The following is a 14,441-nucleotide window of genomic DNA, read 5'->3' as shown; positions in this document are numbered from 1 at the left end:
CAATCACGCGCCCGAGGTCATTTCAGGAGTTAACCTATTCGATTCAGCCTCAAATAACGAGCATTAAACGAGCATTAATCCATATTTCACGATTATTAGAGGTTTGACGAATGCTGGTTTATGGAATACCGGCACCTCGAAATGTCTTCCGTTGCTACTCAAATTTTGTGTGGCCGCTTTATCTAACACGAGGAACTCTCTGTTTGTTCTCCGGAGAATTTTGATACGGGACCCTGGAATCCCGAAAAAACGTGTATTATATACACTTCAATTTGAGCCGTTCGGGAGGTCGTAATGGACCCCGTTTCTTTTTCTCCTGGTTTTTCAATCACGCGTCCGAGGTCATTTCAGGAGTTAACCTATTCGATTCAGCCTCAAATAACGAGCATTAATCCATTTTTCACGATTATCCGAGGTTCGACGAATGCTGGTTTATGGCATACTGGCACGCCCAAATGTTTTCCGTTGCTACTCAAATTTTGCGTGCCCGCTTTATCTGACCCGAGGAACTTTCTATGTGATTTCCGGAGAATTTTGTTCTGGGACCCTGGAATCCCGAAAAACCGTGTATTATACACTTTAATTTGAGCCGTTCGGGAGGTCGTACAAGACCCTGTTTCTTTTTCTCCCGGTTTTTCAATCACGCGCCCGAGGTCATTTCAGGAGTTAACCTATTTGATTCAGCCTCAAATAACGAGCATTAAATGAGCATTAATCCATTTTTCACGATTATCTGAGATCATTTCAGGAGTAAACCTATTCGATTCAGCCTCAAATAACGAGTATTAAACGGATATTAATCCATTTTTCGCAATTATCCGAGGTTCGACGAATGCTGGTTTATGGCATACCGGCACCCCCAAATGTCTTCCGATGCTACTCAAATTTTACGCGGCCGTTTTATCTGACCCGAGGATCTTTCTATGTGATTTCCGGAGAATTTTGTTCCGAGACCCTAGAATCCCGAAAAACCGTGTATTATACACTTCAATTTGAGCCGTTCGGGAGGTCGTACCGGTCCTTGTTTCTTTTTCTCCCTTTTTCAGTCACGCGTCTGAGCCATTTCAGGAGTTAACCTATTCGATTCAACCTCAAATAACGAGCATTAATCTATTTTTCACGATTATCCAAGGTTCGACGAATGCTGGTTTATGACATACCGGCACCCCCAAATGTCTTCCGTTACTACTCAAATTTTGCTTAGCTGCTTTATCTGACCCGAGAAACTTTCTATGTGATTTCCAGAGAAGTTTGTTCTGGGACCCTGGAATCTCGAAAAACCGTGTATTATACACTTCAATTTGAACCGATCGGGAGGTCGTATCTCTTTCTTTTTCTCCCGGTTTTTTAATCACGTGTCCGAGGTCATTTCAGAAGTTAACCTATTCTATTCAGCCTCAAATAACGAGCATTAATCCATTTTTCGAGATTATCCGAGGATCGTCGAATGCTGGTTTATGGCATACCGGCACCCCCAAATGTCTTCCGTTGCTACTCAAATTTTGCGTGGCCGCTTTATCTGACCCGAGGAACTTTCTATGTGATTTCCGGAGATTTTTGTTCCGGGACCCTGGAATTCGGAAAAACCGTGTATTATACACTACAATTTGAGCCGTTCGGGAGGTCGTACCGGACCCTGTTTCTTTTTCTACCGGTTTTTTAATCTCGCGTCGGAGGTCATTTCAGAAGTTAACCTATTCGATTCAGCCTCAAATAACGACCATTAATCCGTTTTTCGCGATTATCCGAGGTTCGTCGAATGCTGGTTTATGGCATACCGGCACACCCAAATGTCTTCCGTTGCTACTCAAATTTAGCGTGGCCGCTTTATCTGACCCGAGGAACTTTCTATGTGATTTCCGGAGAATTTTGTTCCGGGACCCTGGAAACCCGAAAAACCGTGTATTACACACTTCAATTTGAGCCGTTCGGGAGCTCGAACCGGACTCTGTTTCTTTTTTTCCTGGTTTTTCAATCACGCGTCCGAGGTCATTTCAAGAGTTAACCTATTCGATTCAGCCTCAAATAACGAGCATTAGTCCATTTTTCAAGATTATTCGAGGTTCGACGAATGCCGGTTTATGGCATACCGGCACCCCCAAATGTCTTCCGTTGCTACTCAAATTTTGCGTGGCCGCTTTATCTGACCCGAGGAACTTTCTATGTGATTTCCAGAGAATTTTTTTCCGGGACCCTGTAATCCCGAAAAACCGTGTATTAACATTCAATTTAAGCCGTTTGGGAGGTCGTACTGGACCCAGTTTCTTTTTCTCCCGGTTTTTCAATCACGCGTCCGAGGTCAAAATAGGAGTTAACCTATTCGATTCAGCCTCAAATAACGAGCATTAACCCATTTTTCACGATAATCCGAGGCTATTTCACGAGTAAACCTATTTGATTAAGCCTCAAATAACGAGCATTAATCCGTTTTTCGCGATTATTGGCTAGACTTGTCGTGAGTCTCCAAATTAGTATATTTATCCGCTACAAACTCAAACTAGTAGCAAGTGTAAGTAGGGGTCGATCCCACGAGGAAGGTGTTTATGTTGATTAAATGTGTGCAAAGTTAAGTAACCAAATGGGGGGTTTTGAATGTTGATTGATTCAAGTCTACTAGAGTAATAATCTAAGGCAATGAAAATGTAAAAGCAATATAAGTAATTGAAAATGTAAACAAATGATGAGAATAATTCTTGGACCAAGTAATTTCCACCAACTAGTTATGAATTGATAATTGACTCTTCTAATCTATTTCATTATTGAATATTTTGCTATGAAGTTGTCGACTTCTAATTCCACATAATATTAGTTAATAGCTACAAGCGTAAACAAATAACCCTTACAATGTTGTCAATTTAGTCAAGCGCTTAATCGTATCAAAATTGTAGAATATAGCGATGGAATTTAGCAAAGATGAATAAATGAAGAATACAAGCGATGCTCCACTTTGATTCATACAAGTTTAATCATTTATAACTCAACAATGATGAATTAGCATACTACTTGATGAATTATAATTGCTACAACGGAATAGGTAAACAAACAAAAGATTCATTCACCTAATCTAGCAATGGTTAATTAAATAATAACAACTAGTTGATCATTCTAGATGTATAATTAACAAACCAACAATAATCCAAATTAAACTTGATATTCAAACAATGAAATAGAAATAGAATAAGAGTCTTACAATTCAATAACTAAATTGGCTTCAAGAACTTGTTCCAAGATGTAGAACTTAGCCCTCCATACAAATAATAAAAACAAACTTGAAATTGGAAATTTTTTATGTATTCTAATGATTAAAGAGGTAGAGAAAGTATGTAAAGTATGTATGAGTCCCCCAATTTGATCAACATCTCTTTATATAGTCTTCAAAAGAGCATCTCCATAAAGTGTCTTAAAGAATGAGCATAAATCCCAAAATAAAGGAGAATTAAGAGAGTTGTAGAATCCAATGCGGAATCCAATGTTGAGCCGCCACTAGCGGCTTTTTCCCGCCACTAGCGGCTAGAAGAGATGTGCCGCGACTAGCGGCATTTTGCCGCCCCTAGCGGCTTTCTATTATGACGCTTCCTCTTCTTCATTTGCTTCCATGCTTCGACTTTTGTCCTTGGGCCTTGACTTGCTTTAAAATCCACACTCACATGACATCTTTAGCCCAATACCAACCTCTAAAGAAGCCCTCTCCATACATAACAATAAAATCAATCCAATTATCCCATAAAAACACACAAGTCCATTACCAACCCAACATAAGAGACATATACAATAAAATCCACTAAAATGCTTCTCAACCTATCAATTAACTATCAAAATAACCTTTATTGACCCATACTAAACTAGACTAATCAAACTCCCCCACGCTTAGACCTTTACTCGTCCTCGAGTAAAACTCAGGGACAAGTCAAAAATAACTCACACCAAGGTCTACAAAGCGAAACGTGAGTAGCTTGCTCCAACTCCAAACACTACAACTAACCACTACTACTCCAACATAATGACCTATGTCACCCAATCCTCCACTAAGCAACAATATCCAACAACAAACTACATCTTAAAATATGAAAATGTGAAACAAAATGTAGTTCAAACCATCACACTTCACCACCCATCCCCCCTTATTTCTTCAAATGTCCTATCCCAAACCACCCTTCTAACCTCCTTATGTCGCCACCTCCAAGATGAAAGAACAAGTAACCAAGTAACATTTTTTTTTTATTCCTAATCTCTCATTTTGCCTAGATCGCCCGCCCTTGCGAGTTTTCAATCTAGCTTTTATTCCTTACATTACTCTCATGGCACGCATCTCAATTCTTCATTTTACCAGGAGCGCCCTTTCGGGTTTTCACTCCGTCCTCGGCCATATACCCAATCTTGCCTAGGCGCCCTTTCGGGTTTTCACCTAGCCGGGTTCTTTTTTTTTTTTTCGTTTTTTTTTTCGTTTTTTTTTTTTTTTTTTTTAAATTGAATACAAAATGCAAAATAAAGTAAATACAAAATAGAGTTCCCTCCCCCATGCTTGATCTTCACATTGCCCCCAATGTGAGGAACAACAAAAAGTAAGACATGGAAAAGGTAAAAGAAATACATACCAACACAAGTTAAGTACCGGAGGAATCTTCGTTACCATCGCTCTTAGAGGCATGACTCTCCTTCCTAACATCTTGGGTCGTAGCATGTTCACCCAACTTGGCAACACTAACCAAAGACCGAACAAGCTCACGTGTCTCCAAAAGCACATTAGTAAGTGCCTCAAGCTTATCATCGGTCTTAGATTGCTTAGCATCAACTTCCTTCCTCCAAGCATCAACTTCTTTCATCCAAACTTGGTCATAAGTAGCCATATGAGTGGTAGCAACGGGCCGGCTTGTTGTGTCATCAATACCACTCCTATCACCATCACCCTCATCCTCCTCATCATTCTCATCACTCTCCCCATCATCCAAAGGATCAAGATCGGGGTCGGCGGAAATATGGAAATCTTCCGTCACCTCTCCATAAGTCAAGGGATCATCGGCCGGGCGAGGCATCTTCAAATAAATATCATTTTTAGAACCCCAACACCAAAAATATGTACCTTCTACGACACGTGGTCGGAGCATATGACATTGTATCAAACAAGGGACATTCATAAGGTAGCTATCCATCAATGGTACCTCATCCTCATCCACACCTATCTTCAAATGTTGCATTATCAAGGTCACCAAACCCCCACCACCAATCTTAGTTCCTTCCGTCGAACACAATTTTAAACAAGACTGCACAAAAATATCAACTCAATCGGGTACACCCTCACCCTCCGGAGTCATAGCTCTCAAGTAACCAAAGTGAACACGGGGAAGTTTGGTGGGCTCACCCTTACAAAGGAATGTATTGGCTATCAAACGGTGAGCAACTCGAAGACACGGGTGAGGGATATAAGAACTTATTTCACCTTGCTTTCCACGTGTATCCAACCCCGTCAACTCCTTCCACCATGTTGAACTAGCATCCTTATCAAGACCCACATATTTCACCTTACTCATCTCCTTAATACCAAAAGCTTTTCTCAACCCCCCATAGGTCATAGAATGATATTGTCCTTTCAACCGGAAGGTGATTTTAGGAGTTTTAGTGGACGCTCCCGACAAGGATAATGTGGATAAGAACTCTAAAGTGTATCTCCTATATGTGTGAGCCCCCTTCCCCATGAAATCCTCCAAACCAACATTCTTCAATAATGACTTCATCACGTCAAGCATACCCAACTTCTCTAATGTTTCATGACAAAGGAATCGGGTCTCCATCATATGACGCTCATGTAGATCATCCCAAATATCCCCTTGCTTAACGGTCAAAGTAGCGGGTTTGGGAATGGGGATTTTTCTAGGAATAAGGATGGGTGTTTTGGACGTGGTGTGGGTAGTCTTTTGTTTTTTGGTGGGTTGTTTAGAGGTGGTAGCGGGTGTGGTTTGACGTTTAGTGGTCCTCATTCCGACAATGACAATAATGCTCAACAAAGAACACCCTCCAAGTATACAACAACAACAAAGCTCTCTTACAACTCCAAATCTCCCTCAACAACGAACAAGCTCAACAATTCTAATCCCAAGTGCCAATAAATCACCAACAAATACTCAATTGAACAATTATAAAGCCTTTAAATTAAAGTTAGAACGAAAATTAAAACAAATAATTCAAAGGAAGAGACAAAGTATGAAAATTTTTACCAAAAGATGAAAAATTTGCCTCTTTGTAATGAGAAATGATGATGTATACTCCAAATTGCAGAAATCAAGCACAATTTCGACTCAAATAACCCCCAAATTCCAAATTTTCGAGCTCTATGGTTAGGGCTTCAAAAAGTCGAGATTTTCAACAAATGGGAGTGGTGTATATTACTGTTGTGCAGACAGGAAACACAATTCGACCCTTGAATGTTCAACTCGAAATTTTCGAATTCGAATGCTGGGTTTTCAAAACTCGAAATTTGTAACAAAATCGAATTGTGTATACCCCTTTGCAGAAATCAAACCCAATTCGACTTCAATGAATGCACAGCTCGAAATTTTCGAAACCCCAATTGCTAGGGTTCCAAAAATCCGAAAATTTTATCAATTAGCAATGAATAAGAATTGTAATGGGTAATTTGAAGATTTAATTTGATGTTAGAACCAAGGAATTGCAATTGTTGGGTGTGATATATAGCAGTGACGAAAGAACAGCTTCTCTGCGATTTTTTTTTTTTTCGATGTATGGTAGAAGTGAAGGAACAAAAAGAAAGGAGGAAAATGTACCTGTGTCGTGGTTTAGCCGCTAGGGGTGGCAGATTGGCCGAGAGGAGCGGCAGAGGAAGCAGAATAGCAGCCGCGATGGAGTCGGGTTGGCCGAGAAGCGCGGCAGGAAAAACAGAAGGGGCAGCCGCTGGGGTTGCGATTTTTGCCGCTGGTGGCGGCTCGGGAAGCAGTAGGGAAGCCGCTAGTGTCTGGCCGGTGCCGCTAGTGGCGGATTGGGACGCACTTTGGGTCGGGTTTCTGCTTGGGTTGCTGCTGGTCTCGGCAGTTTAGCCGCTTGCTCTGCCTTCCCTTGTTATCGTGCTACTGCTTTTCTGTTTTTGTGGTTTTTTTTTTTTTTTGTTTTTTTGTTTGTTTGTTTTTTTTTTTTTTTAATTTATTGAATTTTTGGTACCTACAAAACACAAGCAAATATTAGACGGAATTAAACTAACGGAATAACAATAAAAATTAAACTATCTAAAATGTAAATAAATCAACAACGAAAATAAATCGGGTTGCCTCCCGTAAAGCGCCTTATTTAATGTCGTGGCTCGACATGAAAATGAGAAGGTCAATCGTCATAAATTGGGTCGACAAGATCAATCCCCTCGACCGCTTCTTGTTGAAATCCTTCATAATATGGTTTGAGACGGTGCCCATTCACTTTGAAAATCTTTTCCGTAGACGGACTACGAATCTCCACCGCTCCATGTGGAAATACTTGAGTAACAATAAATGGACCAACCCATTTTGACCGTAGCTTACCCGGAAATAATCGAAGACGAGATATGTAGAGCAAAACCTTTTGACCAACGGTGAATGTCTTTCTAGCGAGCATCTTATCATGCCATGCCTTTGTTCGCTCTTTGAAAATCGCCGCATTTTCATACGACTCATTCCTAATCTCCTCTAACTCTTGTAATTGCAGTTTCCGGTACTCACCCGACTCATCCATTCTCATATTCAAAGTCTTTACCGCCCAAAAAGCTTTGTGTTCAAGCTCGACCGGGAGATGACAAGACTTACCAAACACCAACCGATATGGTGACATACCAATCGGGGTTTTATAGGCCGTTCTATAGGCCCACAATGCATCATCCAACCTCAAGCTCCAATCTTTCCGACTCGGATTCACCGTTTTTTCCAAGATGGACTTTACTTCTCTATTGGACACCTCGGCTTGACCGTTTGTTTGAGGATGGTAAGCGGTAGAAACTTTGTGAGTGACACAATATTTCTTTAAAAGTGCTTCTACCGTCCTATTACAAAAGTGAGTGCCTCTATCGCTTATCAATGCTCTTGGAATTCCGAACCTAGAAAAGATGTTAGACTTGATAAAATCTGCAACAACTTTAGCATCGTTAGTCCTAGTGGGTTTAGCTTCCACCCACTTCGACACATAATCAACGGCGAGAAGTATATATAAGAAACCATGAGATGTGGGGAATGGACCCATAAAATCTATACCCCACACATCAAAAATTTCACAATAAAGCATAGGGGTTTGGGGCATCTCATTACGACGAGAAATGTTACCACTTCGTTGACAATTGTCACAAGTTTTGACAAATCCATGGGCATCCCGAAATAAGCTTGGCCAATAGAAACCGCAATCAAGCACCTTCCTTGCGGTCCTTCTAGCTCCAAAATGACCTCCACAAGCATAAGAATGACAAAAAGTGAGAATAGAACTCATCTCATTTTCGGGAACACACCTCCTCACCACTTGATCCGAGCAATGCTTCCATAAGTAAGGATCGTCCCAAACATAGTATTTGGCATCACTCCTTATCTTGTCCTTTTGGGACTTTGAAAAACCTGTAGGAAATTCATTGGAAACAAGAAAGTTAACAATATTAGCATACCAAGGAGAAACGGAAGTAAGGGCAAAGAGTGTCTCATCGGGAAATGTGCCACGAATAGGCCCTTCAAGCCTTCCTAAATTCAATAGCCGACTCAAGTGGTCCGCAACCACATTCTCGGCTCCTTTCTTATCCCGAACCTCAATGTCAAATTCACTTAGCAACAACACCCAACGGATAAGTCTCGGCTTAGCCTCCTTCTTTGTCATCAAGTACCTAAGAGCGACATGATCGGTGAACACCACCACCTTAGTACCAAGTAGATAGGATCGGAACTTCTCTAGAGCAAATACTACCGCCAACATCTCCTTCTCGGTAGTAGAGTAGTTCCTTTGGGCCTCATTGAGAGTCATAGAGGCATAGTAGATCACATGAGGTACTCTCCCAACTCGTTGACCCAAGACGGCACCAATCGCGTAATCACTAGCATCACACATAAGCTCAAATGGAAGAGACCAATTTGGAGCTTGTATGATTGGGGCCGATGTCAATTTCTCTTTTAACTTGTCAAATGCCTCCTTGCAAGCCAAATCAAACTCAAATTCCACCTCCTTTTGCAATAATTTGCACAATGGTGAAGCTACCTTTGAAAAGTCTTTGATAAATCTTCTATAGAAACCTGCATGACCAAGGAAAGAGCGAACTTCACGAACATTAGTAGGATAAGGAAGGGATTGAATAGTATCAATTTTTGCTTTATCAACCTCAATACCTTTAGATGAAACCACATGCCCAAGAACAATACCTTGCTCCACCATAAAATGGCATTTTTCAGAATTTAAGACAAGGTTAGTGTCAATGCATCTCTTAAGCACAAGAGATAAATGGGCCAAACAACTATCAAATGAATCACCATGCACGGTAAAATCATCCATGAAAACTTCAATGAAATTTTCAACATATTCAGAAAATATACTAACCATGCATCTTTGAAAAGTTGCGGGAGCATTACATAACCCAAATGGCATCCGTCGATATGCAAAGGTGCCAAATGGGCAAGTAAATGTGGTCTTTTCTTGATCCTCGGGCGCAATAGCAATTTGAAAATAGCCCGAATAACCATCTAAAAAGCAATAATAAGGCTTACCGGCAAGCCTCTCAAGCATTTGATCAATGAACGGTAGGGGAAAGTGGTCCTTCCTTGTCACCGCATTGAGTCTACGGTAGTCAATACAAACACGCCACCCATTTTGCACTCGGGTGGGAACCAACTCTCCATGTTGATTTTCTACAACCGTCACTCCACTTTTCTTAGGCACCACTTGTGTGGGGCTAACCCACTTACTATCGGATATTGGGTAGATCATACCCACTTGCAAAAGCTTAAGAATCTCTTTCTTCACCACCTCCATCATAGGTGGGTTCAATCTCCTTTGTGGTTGTCTCACCGGCTTGGCATCTTCTTCCAAGAATATGTGATGCATACAAGTGGTTGGACTAATACCCTTAATGTCGGCAATAGTCCACCCAATTGCAAGCTTATTCTCTTTAAGAACCTCCACCAACTTTACCTCTTGCTCCTTGGTGAGCTTGCTAGAAATGATTACCGGTAAAGTTTCTCCATCACCTAGAAAAACATACTTCAAATGGTCGGGTAATGGTTTCAACTCTACCACGGGTGCCTGCAAAACTGAAGGTAACAATTTCTCACGAGGCAACGTTAGTGTTAGTGGTTTAGAATATGAAGGTATAATGGGATATGTTTCAATCTTGGCTAAGAAAGCCACAACTTCCTTCAAATTATTAGATAGAGAGAAATCCAAATTATCACAAGATAAACTATTATCAATAGCTACAAGCAATTCATCTCCTCCATCTACATTGAACACATCCTGCACTAAAGGCTCCAAAACATCAATCATTAAACAAGAATGGTCATCATGAGGATACTTCATGGAATCATAGATATTAAACTTAACCACTTGACCATCGGCCTCCATAGTGAGAGAACCATTAGACACATCAATTTTAGTACTTGCGGTTCTAAAAAATGGCCTACCTAAAAGTATAGGAGCCGCTTGTGAATCATGTTCCATTTCAAGTACATAAAAATCAGCGGGAAATATTAATTTATCCACCATCACAAGTACATCCTCGACCACCCCCTTAGGATAAGCATTTGAACGGTCAGCCAATTGAATTACCACCCCCGTTTTAACCAATGGTCCCAATTTCAAAGACTTGTACAAGGAATAAGGGAGTACATTAATTGAAGCACCTAAGTCAAGCATAGCATTGGGAATAGTGGTGTCTCCTAAGGTGCAAGGTACGGTAAACATACCCGGATCACTACACTTAGGTGGTAGCTTATGTTGAAACAAGGCCGACACATGTTCATTAACTTTAACTTTTTGGACACCCTTCAATTTTTGATTCCTTTTAATGGTACACAACTCTTTAAGAAACTTAGCATACCTAGGCACACTTTTCAATAAGTCTAATAAAGGGATGTTTACCTCACATTTGCGAAAGGTCTCATAGACATCTTTATCTTGAGTTGGGCGGCTTTTCCTCTTGAGAGCCTCGGGAAATGGTGGAGCATCCACATAAGTAGGTGTGACAACCGGTGTTACTTCCTCCTTTTGAACCAATGGTGGGGCGATATTAGGCTCAATGACCAACTCCTCCATCTCTTGCTCAATAATCTCACTAATCTTTGCTTTTGATCCTTGCAACTCCTTCCCACTCCTCAAAGTCATGGCACTCGCATTAGGCTTGGGATTAGGAATGGTTTGGGAAGGCAATTTCCCGGAATCTCTAGCTTCAAGTATCCCAAGAGCACTAGACATTTGCCCAAATTGATTTTCCAAGTTTTGAATGCTAGCCTTTGTCTCTTGTTGAAATTGCACTTGATTAGCTTGCATAGTAGCCACATTAGAAGTAAGAGCCCGAATCATGTCCTCCGTAGACATGGATGGAGTGGAAGTTTGACCTTGAGAAGAGAATGAATTTGGACCTTGTGGTCTTGGAATGAACCTTGGTTTAGATTGACCAAATTGTTGTCCAAAATTTTGAGATGGACCTTGTTGTCCAAATGACGAGCCTTGATTTTGTTGGCTTGGCGGTTGCAAGCCGCCTTGTGGATTCCCATATTGGAAACCGGGATGGTCTCTTCTCATAGGATTATAGTAAGGTTCAAACCTCTTTTGGGGTTGACCAAAAGCACCCGCGGCATTCACCTCCTCGGTCTCCTCTTGCATTTGTGGGCATTGATCGGTGACATGCCCATTAGATGAACAAATACCACAAGCGTGCACTTGTTGCTTGTTCCCCATGATCATCTCCCTCAATAAGGAAGTTAAATCTTCAACCTTGCTTTCCAAGGAAGGATTAGAACTAGCCATGCTCACCCTTCTTGTTTTGGATCTCACACTAAATTGGCGTGTGCTTTCAGCAAGCTCACTCAACAATTCATTAGCTTCATCCGGATTTTTGTTGATGATGCCTCCACCACTAGCACCATGTACCATTCGTGCATCTTCCGGTGATAGTCCTCCAACAAAATAGAGGATGAGATCTTGGTCACTATACCCATGGTATGGGCAACTTGCACATAACTTCTTGAAACGCTCCCAATAGTCATAGAGTGTTTCATCATCCTTTTGCTCCACATTTGATATCTCCTTCTTAAGATGGGAAGATTTGGAGGCGGGGAAATACTTTTCAAGGAACGCCTTCTTCATTAGAGCCCAAGTGGTGATACTACCCGGTGGAAGGTAGTACAACCAATCACGAGCGGTGTCTTTGAGTGAGAACGGGAATGCTCTCAACTTGATTTGCTCTTCGGTGACGCCATTTGGTTTCATGCTAGTGCATACCACATGAAATTCCGACAAATGCTTATTTGGATCCTCACCACTTAACCCATGGAATGCGGGTAGTAAGTGGATCAAACCCGACTTCAATTCAAATGTGGTGCCTTCCGCCAAGGCCGGAAAAGTGATGCATAAAGGTTGTTGAGTGAGATCGGGAGCGGTGAGCTCTCTCAAGGTTTGGGTTTCTCTTGCCATTTTGATGTCTTCTTTCTCCTCCTTTTTGTCTTGATTGTCGAATTGAAGTTTTCGCCTTATCTCTCTTCTAACACGAAAAAGAGTTCTCTCCAATTCTGGATCAAAATCCAACAATTTCTTGTTAGTAGAACGGGTGTTCGGCATAAACCAAACACTTAAAATAAAATTGAGAAATAAATAAACAATTGCACAAAATAAACAAACAATAGCCTTTCCCCGGCAACGGCGCCAAAATTTGGCTAGACTTATCGTGAGTCTCCAAATTAGTATTTTTATCCACTACAAACTCAAACTAGTAGCAAGTGTAAGTAGGGGTCGATCCCACGAGGAAGGTGTTTATGTTGATTAAATGTGTGCAAAGTTAAGTAACCAAATGAGGGGTTTTGAATGTTGATTGATTCAAGTCTACTAGAGTAATAATCTAAGGCAATGAAAATGTAAAAGCAATATAAGTAATTGAAAATGTAAACAAATGATGAGAATAATTCTTGGACCAAGTAATTTCCACCAACTAGTTATGAATTGATAATTGACTCTTCTAATCTATTTCATTATTGAATATTTTGCTATGAAGTTGTCGACTTCTAATTCCACATAATATTAGTTAATAGCTACAAGCGTAAACAAATAACCCTTACAATGTTGTCAATTTAGTCAAGCGCTTAATCGTATTAAAATTGTAGAATATAGCGATGGAATTTAGCAAAGATGAATAAATGAAGAATACAAGCGATGCTCCACTTTGATTCATACAAGTTTAATCATTTATAACTCAACAATGATGAATTAGCATACTACTTGATGAATTATAATTGCTACAACGGAATAGGTAAACAAACAAAAGATTCATTCACCTAATCTAGCAATGGTTAATTAAATAATAACAACTAGTTGATCATTCTAGATGTATAATTAACAAACCAACAATAATCCAAATTAAACTTGATATTCAAACAATGAAATAGAAATAGAATAAGAGTCTTACAATTCAATAACTAAATTGGCTTCAAGAACTTGTTCCAAGATGTAGAACTTAGCCCTCCATACAAATAATAAAAACAAACTTGAAATTGAAAATTGTTTATGTATTCTAATGATTAAAGAGGTAGAGAAAGTATGTAAAGTATGTATGAGTCCCCCAATTTGATCAACAACATCTCTTTATATAGTCTTCAAAAGAGCATCTCCATAAAGTGTCATAAAGAATGAGCATAAATCCCAAAATAAAGGAGAATTAAGAGAGTTGTAGAATCCAATGCGGAATCCAATGCTGAGCCGCCACTAGCGGCTTTTTCCCGCCACTAGCGGCTAGAAGAGATGTGCCGCGACTAGCGGCATTTTGCCGCCCCTAGCGGCTTTCTATTATGACGCTTCCTCTTCTTCATTTGCTTCCATGCTTTGACTTTTGTCCTTGGGCCTTGACTTGCTTTAAAATCCACACTCACATGACATCTTTAGCCCAATACCAACCTCTAAAGAAGCCCTCTCCATACATAACAATAAAATCAATCCAATTATCCCATAAAAACACACAAGTCCATTACCAACCCAACATAAGAGACATATACAATAAAATCCACTAAAATGCTTCTCAACCTATCAATTAACTATCAAAATAACCTTTATTGACCCATACTAAACTAGACTAATCAATTATCCGAGGTTCGTCGAATGCTGGTTTATGGCATACCGGTACACCCAAATGTCTTCCGTTGCTACTCGAATTTTGCGTGACCGCTTTATCTGACCCAAGGAACTTTCAATGTGATTTCCGGAGAATTTTGTTCCGGGACCCAGGAATCCCGAAAAAC

General features: G+C 40.4%; 1 non-coding gene across 1 annotated transcript; it reads left to right on the top strand.

The window, feature by feature from the left end:
• The first annotated feature begins 12,148 nt into the window (after positions 1-12,148).
• On the top strand, positions 12,149-12,255 carry LOC141615815 (small nucleolar RNA R71). Its single transcript, XR_012530212.1, has one exon. It is a non-coding gene; the product is annotated as a small nucleolar RNA R71 (small nucleolar RNA).
• The last annotated feature ends 2,186 nt before the right edge of the window (positions 12,256-14,441 follow it).

The sequence above is a fragment of the Silene latifolia genome, chromosome 11 (assembly GCF_048544455.1).
Source record: "Silene latifolia isolate original U9 population chromosome 11, ASM4854445v1, whole genome shotgun sequence".
In the NCBI taxonomy this organism is placed as follows: domain Eukaryota; kingdom Viridiplantae; phylum Streptophyta; class Magnoliopsida; order Caryophyllales; family Caryophyllaceae; genus Silene; species Silene latifolia.
This window is presented reverse-complemented; position numbering and strand designations above follow the sequence as displayed.